This window comes from Lissotriton vulgaris, unplaced genomic scaffold, assembly GCF_964263255.1.
Source record: "Lissotriton vulgaris unplaced genomic scaffold, aLisVul1.2 SCAFFOLD_1016, whole genome shotgun sequence".
NCBI classification, from domain to species: Eukaryota; Metazoa; Chordata; class Amphibia; order Caudata; family Salamandridae; genus Lissotriton; species Lissotriton vulgaris.
Window position 1 is genome coordinate 618,642 of NW_028243438.1, and position 12,384 is coordinate 631,025.

Genomic DNA, 12,384 nt, shown 5'->3' on the forward strand with positions numbered 1-12,384 from the left:
CACACCGCACAGTGCCGCCGGGCCATTATTTTATGTTGGCAGACACCCAGCGTTGCAAGGTAGTCAGCAATGTCCTGAATCTGAAGAAGGGTTCCACTGTCCCTTCTTCACTCTCAAAAATGTATGAATGACCATAAGTTTCTCTAACTTTGGTAGCAAATCATCTGCTGACGGGGACTTCCCATTATAAAGATCTGGGAATTTGAAGTAATCTTCCATGTTGACCAACAAATGACATCCATCAAGAAGAGAACCAAAATCTGCCCTTGCTTTTGAACGGGGAGGGGTGTTGCATGGCTCTTGTGTAGTCTCCATTTTACATTCAACTCCTTAAATTGACATCTCTTTCTTGTGGTGCCTTTTCACACACTTCTCTGCTAATGCATGAATGTGTTGTGTGTGCATCTCTGATAGGTACTGACAAACTGTAGTCTGTACAACTAGTTACAGGGTCGTACATCATTCTAGAACACAGTGCCATTGCCTTCCTTTCTTTCTGTGCTCCTTAGGAGACACTTCCTTTTAGCTAGACGAAACAAAGTAAGCTGCTCGGCACCTGTGCCACAGTGTGATAAGAACAGCACTTTGTTCTATAAACAGCTTCTGTATTAAGGCCATGAGAGGAGCATTTCAAGTCTGGGATTATCCCGTAACTGCTGTGAATTGTGACTGAGATGCAGCCCTGCTGACTCCGGGTTCCATCCTGCTAAGGAAGATAACCAGTGCAATACAACCGGCTTTCTGACACCCAAGACCAAGGTATGGGGGTTAGGCTGTCTAAATTGATCTGGCAGAAAGGTACTCCCACTATGCTCTCTTTAGTATAGTTTAGATCCGGGGTCTCCAACCGGTCGATCGCGAGCTACCGGTAGCTCGCGAAGACCCCGGGAGTAGCTTGTGTAGCCCTTCATGGGCTATTTACTTTTCCGGCTGCATTTGCCTGCCCTCACCCAAACCAGCAGCTCGGATTGGAGCTTAGCTGAGGGTGGGGGCGGGTGAAGAGGATGACGCTCCTCTCCTGGAGCTGCAGACTCTTCTCGTGGGAGTCTGACTCCTGTGACGTCATCGGGGGCAGAACGGCATGAAACACAAGGTAAACAGAGGGCAGAAGGGCACGAAAAACAAGTGGAAAACGAGTGAAATATAGGGCAGAAGGGCACGAAAAACAAGGGAAACGGAGGGCAGATGGGCACAAAAAACAAGGGGAAAACGAGTGAAACAGAGGGTAGAAGGGCACGAAAAACGATGGGAAACAGAGGGCAGAAGGGCATGAAAAACGAGGGAAACAGAGGGCAGAAGGGCACAAAAAACAAGGGGAAAACGAGTGAAACAGAGAGCAGAAGGCCACAAAAAACTAGGGGAAAAAGAGTAAAACAGAGGGCAGAAAGGCACAAAAAACGAGTGAAACGGAGGGCAGAAATGCACAGTATGGGCTCTGATGAAATTTGGCTTAAAGTCAATGAAACTGGGCGTGGGGGGGTCTCTCGGAAAAATGCGCGAGTTGCTTCTGGTTCAGTAGCTCACAACGATTTTCACTGGCCAGAAGTAGCTCTGACTACACAAAAGGTTGGAGACCCCTGGCTTAGATACATATAGGAGTAAAAAAACATTAGATTCAATTAACATGGTTGAATTGTTCTAATTGTTTACCATTCTAATACTGCTGATTACAGTAACACCTCTCATCTTCTTAACCCTTTCAGTGCAGAGAAATGTTTGTCCCGCACTCAGGTCAGCCTGATAGCACTTACTTGCAACTTCTGTTCGTCAAGCCGAAAACCTACTTGGTTTCTGCTGGAGGTGCCCCGAGGAATGACCGGAGTATCTGCGCGATACCGGTAAAGTAAACTGTTTGCATTTCCTGGTTGGGCGTGGCCTCGTCACGTGGTTCTTCGTGAGCCAATCAGAGGGCGTTAGCGGGGAAAGAAGGAAGTGTTCTTCCTGCCTGAGCGCCGATTGTTTACAGCAAGATGCTCGTTAGTTTGGTTGCCATAGAGATGGCCAGCTTCTCTCAATCATGGGAGAATAGGGATATTTTACAGTACCATACGGACTCCAGCCCTGAACCAAAAATAAATAAATTAAATTAGATTGGATAAATGAGTTTCGAACAGAGGAAAAAAGGGGAGAAACAGGGAAAACACATCGGGTAGTCTCACCATATTGTCTGAGTTATTGATACAGGAGTAGTACGTCTAAATGGGGTGAAGCTTCCTGGTTTTTAGAAAAAAGGGGCGGATTGATCTGATCGGGTTATGAGTATGAATGAAAGGTGCTTAGCCCATAACGGTATTCCATGGGATGTTATCGTTCAAACCGGACTTGTGAGTAGAGAGTCTATAAACCCACCTCTGTTATTTCTCGAACAGACGTTGATTCAAATTGGCTCCTGGTTTGATTTGTTCAATAATTGTCCATTGTAGGTCATCAGGTGTATGGCCTGCGGACAAAAAGTGTTCAGTGAGTCTTGTATTGGTTTTTTTGCACCTAATGGTGCTCCTGTGTTCTCCAATGCGTAGTTTTACTTTCCTGCTCGTCATTCCTACGTAGTGTAGGTCACAGGGACATGTTAGTCTGTAGATGACGTTTTCGCTGTTGCAATTGGTCTGCCCCCTGATTGTCCAGACTTTGTTTGGTTCCAATTGTAGTGTCTTGGTGTTCTTGGTATATGGGCAAACACTGCAACTTCCACATTTGTAGTGGCCTGTCACTCTTGGTAGACCCCATAGGTTAGTTAATGTTTCTCTCTCTGGGACTCCTTCTTAGGCCTTGTGTTGACAACTGCATCTTTGGTGCTCCGTGCCTTCCTGTATGCAAAAAGGGGTTTTTCCCATCTCAAGTTGCCCGTATTAAGGATGTTCCAGTGTTTCCCTATTATTCTGGAAACATCATTAGAAATGGTGTTATATGTAGTAACACAAATCAGGGGGATTTCGTCTACTGTTTTGTTTGTGTGTTCCAGTAGGGCTGTTCGTGGCTGATTTCGTGCTCGCTTTTGGATTTTTTGAAGGATTCTTTCTGGATAACCCCGGTTGCGCAATTTTCTGACTTGTGTTACTACATATAACACCATTTCTAATGATGTTTCCAGAATAATAGGGAAACACTGGAACATCCTTAATACGGGCAAATTGAGATGGGAAAAACCCCTTTTTGCATACAGGAAGGCACGGAGCATCAAAGATGCAGTCGTCAACACAAGGCCTAAGAAGGAGTCCCCAGAGAGAGAAACATTAACTAACCTATGGGGTCTACCAAGAGTGACAGGCCACTACAAATGTGGAAGTTGCAGCGTTTGCCCATATACCAAGAACACCAAGACACTACAATTGGAACCAAATAAAGTCTGGACATTCAGGGGGCAGACCAATTGCAACAGCGGAAACGTCATCTACAGACTAACATGTCCCTGTGACCTACACTACGTAGGAATGACGAGCAGGAAAGTAAAACTACGCATTGGAGAACACAGGAGCACCATTAGGTGCAAAAAAAAATAATACAAGACTCACTGAACACTTTTTGTCCGCAGGCCATACACCTGACGACCTACAATAGACAATTATTGAACAAATCAAACCAGGAGCCAATTTGAATCAACGTCTGTTCGAGAAAGAACAGAGGTGGGTTTATAGACTCTCTACTCACAAGTCCGGTTTGAACGATAACATCCCATGGAATACCGTTATGGGCTAAGCACCTTTCATTCATACTAACCCGATCAGATCATTCCGACCCTTTTTTCTAAAAACCAGGAAGCTTCACCCCATTTAGACGTGCTACTCCTGTATCAATAACTCAGACAATATGGTGAGACTACCCGATGTGTTTTCCCTGTTTCTCCCCTTTTTTCCTCTGTTCGAAAGTCATTTATCCAATCTAATTTAATTTATTTATTTTTGGTTCAGGGCAGGAGTCCGTATGGTACTGTAAAATATCCCTATTCTCCCATGATTGAGAGAAGCTGGCCATCTCTATGGCAACCAAACTAACAGGCATCTTGCTTTAAACAATCGGCCTTTAGGCAGGAAGAACACTTCCTTCTTTCCCCGCTAACGCGCTCTGATTGGCTCACGAAGAACCACGTGACGAGGCCACGCCCAACCAGGAAATGCAAACAGTTTACTTTACCGGTATCGCGCAGATACTCCGGTCATTCCTCGGGGCATCTCCAGCAGAAACCAAGTAGGTTTTCGGCTTGACGAACAGAAGTTGCAAGTAAGTGCTATCAGGCTGACCTGAGTGCGGGACAAACATTTACCGCACGATCCCACTGGGTTTACTTCACTGCCCGATCTGAGCAGTCCATAACCCGTATTAGGCATCTGTTTTTTACCAATTACAGGTGACGGACTCTTGCCGTCTTGGAAACGCTGGTGCCCATGAAGCGGTAGTTTCTACCTTGAGCGTAAGCTTATCAAAGTCGCCTTTGTGATCCACCATAGCGACATCACTACTGCTCACAAACAATCCTATGTAGCCACCCACATCGCAGCACGATAGAGATCACTCTCCCTTACTACGGCCCCCATTTTACACTATATCCCCAGTCGCCAAACCAGTCCGACACCTCTTCTGGCGCTGGTTCTGTACTTCAGGCACAGTTCGGTAAAAATCACTGAAGCACTTGTTGCCTGACCGCAATAGATGGACCCTACTGTTTGATTCTGAAACACTGGCATGACTCCATCTATAGATCTTTCGATTGTGAAAAGACCAGTAACATATGTGTTAAATGTTATTCATTTGTTTTGTCTACCCTGGTATGTGACCCCAACCTCCTTTTGTTTCCCCATTTACCTTACAGGTTTTTTTCCTGAATAAGGAAAAGCGCACCTTTTTACACAAGATCGCAATTTGCGTTCTCTAATTTGAACTAGGGCAGGACGCGCCTTAGCGTGTGCGGACCACCCTGTTCAAAAACCACGGTCTTGACGAAAACCAAAGAATCATTTCAATGGTTGAAACATGTAGACCTAGTAACCAGTAGTTTTTGTATAATTTCACACCTCACATAGCACACTTTGCTATTTTTAACGCACTATACTTCTTTAGACACCAAAGCCTACCTAATTAGGCACAGGTGCCACACTGTTTTTATAAAGGTTCAAGCACTCAAGAATAAACACTTGCAGTGAGTAGTTTTGGCCTTTTTAACACACTTTTTGATAGTTATGCACACATAAACGAAAAAAAGTAACCAGCTCCACTGTAGTCAGGTGTCGCAGCACACCCTGTGGGCACTCGGCCTATGGGGTGGGACCCCGATGATGAAGCATGTCACCAACCAGGTTGGTGAGTGAGGGGTCTTCTATAAGGATATGCATTATCCGACAACGGGTTGGGGCATACTGTGCTAACATGAGCACTTTACCCTAGGCTTAGAGAATTTGATCTCTGCCGTTTGAGGGGATACTCCTCCTTTGTTTATGTAAATTGTTCCGGGGACCGGGAGTTCCCACCTCACATAGTACTTGTAAAATTTCCCTGACTCTCTCCTTTGATATTAAGGTTGCCTGGGTTCCCCCGACGCTGGGCCAGATCAGTGGGTTTGGCAGAGTCCCTTACTCAACTTTGAAGGCAGTGCCTAGGCCCAGTCACTTCCAGTGGTATAGGTTCCTCCCCTAGGCCCTACCGCCTAAAATTCCTGCAGAGGGTCCCCCAGGTCCAGTGATGCCCCAACTGACAAAAAGGTTTCCCTCCTTTCCCTAAACATCCCTAGGTCAGGTGACCACTCTCTAAGCTGGCAAAGTGAGACCCCTCCCATATTCCGGAAGGTTCCAGGAGCTTCCACAGTCTAAGCTATGGGCAGAAAAGGCGGGCTGGCATTGCTACAGTATCTTAAGGTCCCAGTCAGCTCCTGGCTACTAGTATGCTACTAAAAAGACCACTCTGCAGTAGCAGGGGTCTGTGGCAGCCATGTTGGTAGGAGAGAGCACTTGCACCTTAGCACTGATTAGCAGTGGTAAGGTGGCCAGAGACCTAGGTCCAACAAAAAAAAGGTGGTGGAAAAAACAAGGCACAGGCGAAAAAAACGGGGTAAGACCACCCTAGGGCTGTTAGGTCTAACACATTGTAACATCTAAACCTTAGGCATGCAATGAAACAGATGTTTAGAGCACAAGCGTGTTAAACTACTGATGAGCCTGCCTGGAGGGCAGGTGTTTAATGCTGTCCAGGTTCGATGCAAGTGTTGCAGCACTTTACACTGGCACTGGGCTTGCATATTGTGCTCTTGGAGTGGTGGGAAATGCAAAATCAACAGTTGATGGACAGAATGCAGAACAATGTCATACATTCACCCCAATACAGAGATCTGGGCCTAAATCCATTGTTTTTTGCTCACCATTTTAAAGTTTAAACCCAGCCATATGCAAATCAGTCTTGACCCTGTGCCCCATGGGAACAGTCCAGCCCGAACTGCCAAGCCAGGTCCTCCTTGGACTGGAAACAAGAATCCTAGGACCGGTTTCGGGCTTTCAGCCCTCATCAGCCAGGATAGCTTGATTCCAGTGGCATGGAGAGCACGGGACTCACGTCTCAGCATACCTGTCCCACTCGGGGTGAAAAAATGCAAAAACAACGGTTAATGAACAGAATGCAGAACAATGTCATACATTCGCCCCAGTACCGAGGACTGGGCCTAAATCCATCGTTTTTTTGCTCACCATGCCATTCCAGTTTGAACCCAGCCATATGCAAATCAGTCTTGACCCTGTGCCCCATGGGAACAGTCCAGCCCGAACTGCCAAGCCAGGTCCTTCCTGGACTGGAAACAAGCATCCTAGGACTGGTTTCGGGCTTTCAGCCCTCATCAGCCAGGATAGCTTGATTCCAGTGGCATGGAGAGCACAGGACTCACGTCTGAGCCTACCCGTCCCACTCGGGGTGACAAATGCAAAAACAACAGGTGATGGACAGAATGCAGAACAATGTCATACATTCACCCCAGTACAGAGATCTGGGCCTAAATCCATTGTTTTTTTGCTCACCATGCCATTCCAGTTTGAACCCAGCCATATGCAAATCAGTGTTGACTCTGTGCCCCATGGGGACAGTCCAGCCTGAACTGCCAAGCCAGGTCCTCCCTGGACTGGAAACAAGCAGGGTGGGGGCTTTAGACACCAGATAAGACTGAGAGCATTCAAGCTTCAAGCCTGTGATAATGTTTGGTCAGTGAGCCCGCGCGTGGTGCGCACTGCAAAGGCGTTGAAAGAAAAGGGAAAAAAAGCCAGTCAGTGGTTGCCAGGCTCTGCAAAGAAGTAAAGGAATGCAGCAGGCACAGTGCGGGCCGCTGCTCGCTCCTGAGCTCCCTAGGCCAGGGGAGAGAGAAGGCGGGACATGCTCCCACCTTTGGCTAATTGCGTGCAGTCTTTCTTAGAAAGACACACGCAAAGGCCAATAGCATGTGGTCCTAGTTTGAAGTCCTTACTAGAAGCCTCACAGAGCAGTACATGCGCGCTGGCTCAGGTGAGACCTAAACATAGCCAGTCTTTCTGCCCGCCCCCACCCCCCCAGAGGGAAGATGGGGGCAGAAACTCCACTAACTACCAGGGATTATTTTTTTTCACCCAGAGTAGAGGTGTGGGCTGCCTAAAAGAGGCATGCCAAGGCCCCTATCCAATTGTAAAAATGAGCACAGTCTGAAGGGGGAAATAGTCCCCGGTCTTTCTCCCCCTTTGGGGCAGAAAGCCCACTAGGAAGCCAGGAACTTTTTTTTTTTAGTTGTTCAGTGGTAGGGACTGCCCTGAATGGATATACCAATGCCCCCACCACCCATAAAATAGCCACAGTCTTTCTGCTCCCCCCGGGAGGCATATGTGGGCAATCGCCCCCCAGTCAAACAGTCCACTAAGCACCAGGGAGTATTTTTTTTAGCTAGAGTCGGTTTGGGGGCTGGCCAGAATGGGCATGTCAATACCCCAGCCCATTCAAAAAATAAATTGGGCACATTCTTTCTGCCCCCCCCCCCCCTTCCCGGGCAATTGCTCCCAATCTGCAACCCCGGGAGGGCAGAAATCCCACTAGGCATCAAAAATATGTTAATGGAAAGGTCAGGGAGCGCACCCATAGGCAAGGGTGCCTCTCCCTTTTATTTTGTGCACACATTTTGGCTGTTTCTGCCCCCAAGGGGAGCAGAAAACCACTAGACATGAGCAAACGTTTCTGGGTGTGTGAACTGGAGTTCGGCTGATGGGCTGTGTACACTGGCGTTTGGCTTTCTATCTGTGAACATGCATTTTGTTGGCGGTGTGTGCTGACTTGCATTTAGCTGGTAGTGTATGTTGACTAGCGCTTGGCTGGCAGTGTGTGTGGAATGTTGCTTGGCTAGCAATGTGCGTGGATGGCGCCTGGCTGGCAGTGTGCATAGACTGTCGCTTGGCTGGCGGTGTGCATGAATTGCACTTGACTGGCGGTATGCGTGGATGGCCCTTGGCTAGCGTTGTGGGTAGATGGCCCTTGCCTGGTGATGTGCATGATTGGCGCATGACTGGTGGTGTGCGTGGATAACGTTTGGCTGGCAGTGTGTGTGGATGGTGCTTGGCTAGTGGTGTGTGTGGACTTCACTTGGCTGGTGATGCGGCTTGTGTGGATCCACCAATGTTTTTCTACCCAGAATCCCCAGCAAACCTCAATTTTAGATAAAAAGTCACACTTTCCTGACATTTCTGTGTGGAAAAGTTGTAGGATCACCGAGCTGGCACAAATTTCCCACCACTCAGCGTTCCCCCGCCCAGAGTCTCCATAGGATGGAAAACATGGAAATCGACTTGGTTATCCTGCCCACACTTAAAATCAATGATGTAAGGGTGCTGTGCAGGGACAAGAAAATAAGTCTGTGGATCACTGCCAAGAAAGAGTACCTGGAAAAGGACCTCAGAGCTTGGAAGGAAGACAGAAAAGCCGAAGTCCAACTTGCAGAGATCGCCCCTGGCAGTGGGCATGAGGATGATGGTACAGATCTCTTTGGCGTAGAAGTTGAGGCGGGCAACAAGAATATCGCCCCCACAGTTCTTTCAAGGCATGCCTCCAGATCCGGGAGTGAGGGAACCCAAGGACCTAGAGCCCCAGCTTATCCTCTTAGAGATACAAGAGAGGAAACTGTCCCGGTAAGAAAGAAAACAGGCTCTGGCAGAGAGAAGGGTCAAGCTGGAACTGAAGTCCCAATGATATAGTGGCAGCAACAAAGACACAGAGGTAAATGCAGGATGTGCCTATGACCCTAGGTTGCCCAAGGGTTTTATGCCAAAGTAGGTTGAGGAAGTTGATATAGACAAACGGCTAGCATGTTATGAGAGGGCTCTAAGGATGAGAAGGGTGGGTGCCCACCACTGGGGATTCCTATTGTGGGAACTCATTCCAACACTGGGGAGGGCTAAGCTGCTGAAACTTGAAGATGATGTGGCCGAGACATTTTGAAATATGGAGGAGGCCATTCTTGAGCTGCTTGGTATAACACCTGAAGAATAAAGACTAACGTTTAGAAATGCACACAAGGGGTCAACTCAAACATGAGTAGACATTGTAGATGCTTCTGTGAAGTCACTAGAAGGCTGAATCAAAGGTAACCAGGTAGATACCTATGAGTAGCACTACAATATAGTGGTAAAAGAACACATACTTACAAAGTGTACCTCAGAGAAGTTATACCAGCTGCTTGTAGATTCTAACTTATCTAGCCCTAGAGAGCTGTGGAAGATAGCTGATAAATGGGTACGCACTAGGGTGCCCAAGAAGTCCCAAGAGAGTGTTCCCAAGAAAGGAGGACAGGCCAGCCTTAGGAGACAGATGTGGCAAATATAAAAAGTCAGAAACTCCCAAAGAGTCCCCAAAAGATGCCCATGGGTAGGGGCAAAGCAACATCCCATTCAAAGGGGAGGGAGTACCTTGGTAAGAATGCGGACCCTATCAAGGCTGGGATGTGCTATTACTGTAAACTAGCACGGCACACAAGTGGAGATACTGTGTGCATCAAGACGTAACTCACTGGTGACCATCCTAAAGGCACTGCAAGTGTAGGGATGGGATTAGAAGTTGTCCCTGGGGAGTGCAAGGGAGACACTGAAGCTATTTTAGTCTCCATGGGTGGGGAGGAAATGGAACCCCTGACCCACTAGCCTGCCAGTATTGAAAAAGTACAGATAGTAGCCAAGAATCAATGAAGTTGAATTCCAGGCCCGGAGGGATACAAGTGCCAGCATCACCATTGTTATGACCAAGCTGTTTTCCCATGATAGATCAAACCTCAGGAGGTGTACGAGATAGTCAACTCTGACAATGTTACAAAGTCTTATGAAATTGCTATGGTGGACCTTGAGTGGAGAGAGGTTACTGGCCCCAAGAAACTACTTCTTCCTGGGCAGAGGTGGAGAGAAGTACTCATGCAGCAAACGTGGGGTCTCCCTGAGTGGGTATGTGTCTACACTAGAGCACACAGGCATTACAGGAAAGATAAGGGACCTTGGAAAAATGGCCTAAGGCCCTTGTTCCAAGAGAAAGGGTGTTAAGTCTGCAACATCAAATCCCACCATCCACAGGCCCAGAAGGAGCCTAACCCTCATGGGGAAGGTCTGGTGTCTCAACAGGAGGTACTTCTCTGAGAGATTTACCTGACATGGCGGAACTCCAAGGACCAGGTGAACTTCCCAGAGAGAGCTTGAGCTAGGGAAAAATTACTTGTCCCACTCTTGAGGGGCTGAGACAGATGATTTCAAACAGGATGAATGAGATTTCACTGGAATAAATGAGGTGTACTGGAGGGGGGAAACCTGTACAGTGAGGAAAAGGACTCACAATCAAGGGTAACCAGTAGAGTGGTGGTCTCCCAACAGTACAGAGAGTTCCTCATTAACCTGGTTCATGACATCCCCATAGCTGGATATCTGGAGCAGGCTAAGACCTTGGAAAGGCTTGTCAATCACTCTGACTGGCCCCAGATGTCAGAAAAGGTGAAGGGGTTTTGTCATTTCTGTGTCACCTGTCAAGCCAGTGACAAGACCGGTAGCAAGCCAAAGGCTCCTCTTATACCACGTCCTGTGGTGCAGACTCCATTTGAGAGTGATAAGACCGGTAGCAAGCCAAAGGCTCCCCTTATACCACGTCCTGTGGTGCAGACTCCATTTGAGAGGGTGTATATTAATTTTGTTGGTCCCCTAGACCCACCTACTGCCTCTGGCAATAGGTTAATCTTGGTGGTAGTGGACCATGCCACCAGAAACCCTGAAGCTATTCCCTTTAGGGCAGTTACTGCTACTGCATTAAATAGAACCCCACTTGACATCTTCACTAGGGGTGGGTTCCCTAAGGAGGTAATTTCAGATAGGGGCACAAATTCCATGCCTGAAAGCCATGTGAGAGGAGTGTGGAGTGACCTATGAGTCTACTAACCCTAATCATCCTAAAGATAATGGTCTTGTAGAGAGATTCAACAAGATCACCAAGGGCATTTTTAGGGGTTTACCAGAGAAACTCAGAAGGAGATGTGATATTCTCCTACCATGCCTACTATTTGCATACAGGAAGGTTCCTCAAAAAGAAGTAAATATCAGTCCGTTTTAACAACTCTTTGCGCACCCTGTAAGTGGAGGTCCCTTAAGTTTAGTGAGAGAAGGTTGGGAGAGACCTCTCAAAGAACCCAAAGAAGACAGCTTGGATTATGTGCTGGGCCTTCGCTCCAGATTGACTGAGTACATGAAGAAAGCAAACAGAACATTGGAGGCCAGCCAGGAGCTTGTCAAATACTGGTGTGACAAGAAGTCCTCCATGGTTAAGTACCAACCTCGACAACTGTTATGGGTCTTAGAGCCTGCGGCCACTAGGGTCCTCAAGGACAAATGGACAGGGTCTTACCCTATCTTGGCAAAGAAGGGTGAAATTATATATCTGGTGGACTTAGGGACCCCAAACACCCTCACACAGTGATACATGTGTTCTCCATCATGACAGACCAGTATCCCAATGTTCATGGTGACAGATCGGGAAGAAGTGGAGGAAAGTGAACCTTTTCCTGACCTCCTGTCTACCAATGTCAATGATGGTTCAGTGTGGAAGTTGTTCTCTCTTCCGCTTTCCAGAGCAACATCAGAAAGACTGTTATAACTTGCAACATGGTGTACCCATGATGTAGACACACATGACTGCTTGTCTCTCAACAGTAAAATTAATAGACTGTCAAATCAGGTCAAAGATAGAGCAACGCTAAAGTTAAAAAGAAGCTAGAATTAGGTGTGATTGAGCCCTCTGGTAGTCCATGGGTTAGCCCAGTAGTTCTGGCACCCAAGCCACCCTTCAAGGGAGGAAAAACAGAAATGAGATTGTGTGTGGACTACAAATGCATAAATACAATCACCAAGACTGATGCATGCCCCATATCAAGAGCTGATG

The 12,384-nt window shown here is 47.4% G+C and overlaps 1 protein-coding gene across 2 annotated transcripts in view; it reads right to left on the reverse strand.

Annotated features, from left to right (window-relative positions):
• Positions 1 to 12,384, reverse strand: part of LOC147668346 (sialate O-acetylesterase-like) — a 615,033-nt gene that overhangs the window by 483,702 nt on the left and 118,947 nt on the right. The gene's annotated exons all lie outside the window — the stretch shown is intronic.